This window comes from Neovison vison, chromosome 5 (assembly GCF_020171115.1).
Source record: "Neovison vison isolate M4711 chromosome 5, ASM_NN_V1, whole genome shotgun sequence".
Lineage (NCBI taxonomy): Eukaryota > Metazoa > Chordata > Mammalia > Carnivora > Mustelidae > Neogale > Neogale vison.
Window position 1 is genome coordinate 69,546,056 of NC_058095.1, and position 6,903 is coordinate 69,552,958.

The window sequence follows — 6,903 nt, forward strand, 5'->3', positions numbered from 1 at the left end:
TGTTTTACTCATCTGTAAGATTCTTAACAATGGGGGCGCCTGGGTGGCTCAGTGGGTTAAGCCTCTGCCTTCGGCTCGGGTCGTGATCCCAGGGTCTTGAGATCGAGCCCCACATCGGGCTCTCTGCCCAGCAGGGAGCCTGCTTCTCCCTCTCTATCTGTCTGCCTCTCTGCCTACTTCTGCCTACTTGTGATTTCTCTCTCTGTCAAATGAATAAATAAATAATCTTAAAAATATATTCTTAACAATGACCTCAGGCACGGAAAACACCTAGAACGGTGCACAGCACAGAGTGAGAACTGCGTTTTCATTCAAGGTATATGTTGAATGAATGAGTCTCCCGGCCGGAACTGATCGGTCCTTCCTCCAGTTGACTCCCAAAGCACTTTGTTCCTCTCATATAGGCAGATCCAGTCTGTAGCAGAAAATTGTCTCCAAAGTCCATACCATATCCATTGCTCTTAACTGTCATGGAGTTCCTTAAATTCGAGCATCTGCCCTACTCACCTCTGTATCCTCTAAGGGCCTACCATAACGTTTGGTGCATAGTAGGGACTGAGCAAATAAGCATACATTTTAAATTTCATCCAACATTGGGCGCCTGGATGGCTCACTGGGTTAGGCCTCTGCCTTCGGCTGGGGTCATGATCTCAGGCTCCTAGGATTGAGTCCCACATTGGGCTCTCTCCTTGGTGGGGAGCCTGATTCCTCTTCTCTCTCTCTGCCTGCCTCTCTGCCTACTTGTGATCTTTCTCTGTCAAATAAATAAAATATTTTAATAAATAAATAAATTTAATCCAACATTTATTAAGCATAAGCAATATGCTGTGCTTGGTGCTAGGGATACACTGGTGAGTAAAAGCAGTCATGATCCTTCTTCCCTGAAGATAATGAACAAATAGAGACCTAAAAAAAGGGGGTAGTGCTCTGAAGGAATGGAGCAAAGTTCTGTAGGATCATGCAACAGAAGAAACTGACCTAGCCTGGGAACAATAGGAAAGGCTTTCTTGAAGAAATGATACCAGCTGAGCTCTGAAAAAAAAAGACTAGGAGTTAGTAATGTAAGGGAAATAGAATTTTCCTGCAAAACAGCGTATGGTCAGACCTTGTGGTGGGAGGCAGTTTGCTATCTGACATCAACGAACTGAAAGGAGCTCATGAGAGTTGAAGGGGAGTGGTGTGAGATGGGGCTACATGGTAGACAGTGACCACATTAAGTCAGCTGTCTTAAAGATACTGGACTTCTTGAGAAGATTGGGAAATTAGAGTTTTATATAAACAAGTAGAATCATTGGATTTGTATTTAGAAAAGGTTGTCTGGCTTCATATGGATGATGTTAGAGAGCCATTTAGGAAGATATTGTAGTAGCCAACATAAAATATAATAATAATAATTGTATCTTGAAAGCATGGATTGAAATAAATTGGTGAATTTGGGACATATTTAGATGAATGACTTAAACACATGCACTCTAAGATGGAAATGACCCTGAATGTTCTCTGGCAGTATTTGGTCCTGAATCTTTGATCTTGTAACACACAAGACAGATATTTTGACTTATAGGACACACGTCTATGTATGTACATGGATTTTAGTGAAAGTCAAAAAATGTTGCAGAGGAATAAAGCACTACAGTAATTTAAAATAGCCGCAGATACTAATCCTACTTTAAAATGTGTTGTCCATTTAGATTGTGGTAGCTCTTCCCCCGCGTAGTTCTGCAACCAGTAGCATCAGCACTGTCTGAGAACTTCTTAGAAATACAAATTCTTGAACCCCAACTCAAGATTTACTGCACCAGAAACTCTGAGGTCATGCCCTGTAATCTGAGGTAAATAAGCAGATAATTCGATGCATGCTAAATTGAAACAGAGAAGCCACAAGACAAATTACACTAATTTAAAAAACACCTAAGACTTTCTACCCATCTCTCTTCCTCTCCAGAATGAAATGACTAGAAGAGATGTGCTTACAAGGGTAGCCTTGAATATGTTCTTTGTGTCTTTTTAAAAGTTAGTCATTTGTAAAATCTGGCAATTACTTGAGACACACCTTACAACAAACAGAGGCCCAGCAGTTGGTGGAGATGTTACATTTAATCATTTGTTCCTTCTCTCTTTGAACACACATCTCCTTTGTGGTTAATGTGTGTCAAGTCCTGTGCTAGATGCTGGGGATATGTCTGTGAACAAGACAGAAAATCCTTGCCTACCCAAAGTTCTGATTTGAAGAGTAAGACACTAAATAAGCAAAATGAACAAAATAATTTCAGATAATTAACACATGCTATGAAGAAAGTCACATAGTGATTGAACATAGAAAGGTCAGGAAATATTTTGAAGTCTGAAGGGTGACAGGAGCCAGTTAAAAGAAATCCAGGGGAATAGAAATCAAAAGAAAGACAAACAAACATGGTATACAAAGATCTTAATACCTAAATAAGCTTGGTGTGTTTCTGGAAAAGAAAAAAAAATGCCACTGTGGCTAAATACGGTGAATGAGGAAGATGCTGGTGTGTCTCAGTTGAATACTGCTTGTCTATAACAATAGTAATAATCTCAGAGATTTGTCTAGTGTTTTCAATTTGCAAAGCATTTTCAATTCCAGTAGATATTTGCAAATTCATCACTGAAATGGCTTTTTAAAATATTCAATTTTTTAAAGTAATCTCTACACCCAATGTGGGGCTTGAACCCACAACCCAAAGATCAAGAGTTACTTGATCAGTCACTCACCAACTAAGCCAGCCACATGCCCTTCACTGAAATAGCTTTATCAAGTGAAGTAACTTCAAAGAAGGGAATAGTAAAATAAATAAATAAATAAATAGGAAAGGAATAGTCGATAATACTGAGAAAAAACAATGTCAGGCACTTGTGTAAGCACTATGCACATACTCCACTTCTACTTGGAGATCCATGTGGTTCTGGGGAAACTGACTTGGAGATCTGAGCAAATGACCCAGGGAAACAATCCTTACAATGCCATCACCATTTGCTTTAAGTCACCTTGGGCATATGACTTAGGCAGATCCAATCAGTGGAGAGCTTAGGACTCCTGTGACCACTCTTCCCTGCTGGACTGAGTAGGGAATCTTCTGGCTTCTGGCAACCACTATGGAGCTCTGAGGGGAGCAAGGTTTAGAATGGAACTAATATCTCAAAATATGGGGAAGAAAGGCAAAGAAATCAATCCTCTGCATCTTTGAGTGACTGTGTATCTTACCTGCAATAATCCTTCCTCAAGATATTTTGCCATAAAGTATGAGTCAAAAATTCCCTTGATTGTTTAAACTTTTATTATTTAAGTTCCCATGACGTTTTCTCTTATGTGTAGCCACAAGCATCCTGATACAGCACTTTAATGGTACCCGCAAAAATTCTTTGAGGCAGATTTTATTGTGGGAGGCATAGGGGCTATTCACAACTATTGTATTTATTTTCCTTCCACTCTCCTTTGAAGTTAGGTGTGACTGTGTAACTTCATTGGCCAATGAAACACACATAGAAGTGGTATGTGATGCTTTTGGGGTGGGAGTTTTAAGAGTTGGTGTGCAATTCCTCCTCTGTTGGGGTGATCATGGAAGAGGGGGTTGAGATGGAGCCTCCAACAGCATGGGTCCCTGACTAGAGTAGGTCAAGCACTCCTTTTCAGACCACTGTGGACATGTAGCTATGTAACAAATGATCTCATAACTTAGAGGATTGACATGGAGTGTTTCAGAAACATATATTATCTCACAATTTCTGTGGATCAGGAATTTTGTCACAGGTTTCCTCTTGGGTAAGTTCTTGGGTGCCTCTACCTCAAGTCTCTCACAAGATTGCAATCAAGGTGTTGTCCTGGACTGTGGTCTCATCTGAAAGCTTGGCAGGGAGATTGTTGGCTTCCAAGGTCATCCACATGGTTATTGGAAAGACTCAGCTACTCACAGGCTTCAGGACTTCAGCTGCTTTCTGATTGTTGGCTGGAGATCTCTCTCAGTTCCTTACCATTTGGGCCTCTTCATAAGGCCACTTACACCATGGCAAGTGGATTGAGAGAGAAAGAAAGAGAGAGAGAGAGAGAGAGAAGAAGCAGAAGCAGCAGCAATACTGAAGTCCTACCTTTTTTTGTAACCTAGGTCCAGCCCACACCCATGAGCAGGGGTTTTTCAAAAGAATGACTCCCAGAAGAAAGCGCTTGCTGGGAACCATTTTAGAGGCTTCCTACCACAATGAGTGAGAAATAAACTTTGACTAGGCTGCTGAGATTTGGGGTTGACTTTTGCTGCAACTAAACCTAGCCTATCATCATTTGATACAACTTTTATTCTCCATTGTTCAGAAGAGGAAATGTAGGGGCTTGGCCAAGATACACAGCTTGTTACTGGCAGAGCTAGACTTTAAATCTATATACGTCTGACTCCAGAGCTTGAACTTCCATTCACTGTGCACGTCAAGCAAGTGGGAAATGTGGGGATAAAAAAGGCCTTCCGTTTGCATCAGTGGGACAGTACCAACCCTCCATAGCAGCTGGCGTATATTGAGCATGGGGTGGGGGGGGCGGTGAGAAGGTGAAAAGAAAGAACCCAAACAAAAACATGCCCTACTACCTTGTAATCTTCTTTCCAACAGTTCTTCATTTCCTACGATATAGTGATCTAAGTTACTGGCTCCAACACACCTTATATTCCCAGGTTCACCATTCTTCTTCCATCACTTCAGCAGGCCCAAGTTTCTACCCACCGCCAAATGCAGAATTGATTGATTTGTTTGGTTGTTTGTTTGAAAGATGGACCGAATTAAAGGTGATTCATCTAGATCATTTCATCAACCCCTTCCTATTACTGAGGAGTCAATGAAGGCCAGAGAGGAGCTGTACCTTGCCCAAGGTCACACAGCACACTTGTGGCAGAGATGACCTCCATTGCCAGAATCCCAGTCCAGGCTCCTTTTCATGATGGTACATGCCAACATCACAGAGATCCTACAAAGCAGGATGACCTTTGTATGTTAACAGTACAAGCTCATCCAAACAAGCTGTGCATTGTATACAGCTAGGTCAGTCAAGAGCTTTCCTAGCTATCTTCTGGAGGACCTACTCTCCTTTCCTTTCACTTCTACTTTTAAAGTTCCAAAAGGTAACTGATACCTCTAATTCCTTGCACCCACATTCTGTTTCCATTCTAGGCTGCATCCCAGTCTTTTGCCCCCCTTAATTTCAGTTAGTTATATACAGTGTTATATTAGTTTCAAGTGTACAATATAGTAATTCAACAGTTCCATACATCCAATCCACAAATTGATAAAAAATTCCACACATGACTGAAATCATATGGTATTTGTTTTCTTCTGCTGACTTATTTCACTTAGCACCACCCAGGTCATTACAAATGACAAAATTTTATTTTATTTTTTTAATAACTGAATAGTATTCATTTTTATCTTCTTCATCATTCTTCAATCAATGGACACTTGGGCTGCTTCCGTATCTTGGCTATTGTAAATAATGTTGCTATAAGCATCGGGGGGCCTGTATACCTTTGAATTATTTAGATAAATATCTAGTGTGATTGCTGGATTATAAGGTCATTTTATTTTGAACTTTTTGAGGAAGCTCCATACTGTCTTCCACAGTGGCTGCACTGTGGAAGACAGTATGCATTCCCACCAACAGGACACAAGGGTTCCTTTTCCTCCGCATCCTCGCCAACACCTGTTATTACTTGCGTTGTTGATTTTAGTCATTCTGACAGGCATGATAATATCTCATTGGAGTTTTGGTTTCCATTTCCCTGATGATAAGTGATGAAAAGCATCTTTTCATGTGTCTGTTGGCTTTCTAGATGTCTTCTGGGGAGAAATGTCAGTTCATGTTCTCTGCCCATTTTTAAATTGGATTTTTTGTTTAGGTGTTGAGCTGTATCACTTGTTGTTCTTGTTTTTTTCTTTTAATAATTTATTTATTTGAGAGAAAGAGAGAGGAGGGGCAGAGGAAAAGGGAGGGAGAAACCCCAGCAGACTCCTCCCTGAGCTTGGAGCCCATCCTGGGCCCCATCCTACTACCTGAGATCATGACCTGAGCAGAAACGAAGAGCCAGAAGCCCAAAGGACTGCACCACCGAGGGTCCCAAGTTATATCAGTTCTTTATATATTTTGGATACTAGCCCTTTATTGGATACATCATTCTCAAATATCTTCTCCTATTCAGTAGGTTGTCTTTTAGTTTTGTTGATTGATTCCTTGTTGTGCAGAGCTTTTTATTTTGGTGTAATATCAATAGTGTATTTGTGCTTTTATTTCCCTTGCCTCAGGAGACATATCTTGAAAGAATTTGCTGATGTCAAAGAAGTTATTGCCTGTGTTCCCTTCTAGAATTTTTATGGTTTCAGGTCTCACAGTTAGGTCTCTAATCCATTTTGAATTTATTTTTGTGTATAGTGTAATAAGATGGTCCACTTTCATTCTTTTGTATATTGCTGTCCAATTTTCCCAGCATCATTTGTTGAAGAGTCTGTGTTTTTCCCATTGGATATTCATTCCTCCTTTGTCAAAGATTAATTGACCATACAGTTGTGGGTCCATTTCTGGGTTTCCTCTTCTGTTCTGTTGATATATGTGTCTATTTTTCTGCCAGTCTCAAGCTTTTTTATTACTACAGCTTTGAAATATAACTTGAAGTCCAGGATTGTGGTGTCTTCAGCTTTGTTTTTCAAGATTGCTTTGGCTGTTTGGGATATGTTGTTGTTCCATACAAACTCTAGGATTGTTTGTTCTAGTTCTGTGAAAAATTCTGTTGGCGGATACCTGGGTGGCTCAGTGGGTTGGGCTGCTGCCTTCGGCTCAGGTCATGATCCCGGGGTCCTGGAATCAAGTCCCACGTTGGACTCCTTGCTTGGCGGGGAGCCTGCCTCTCTCTC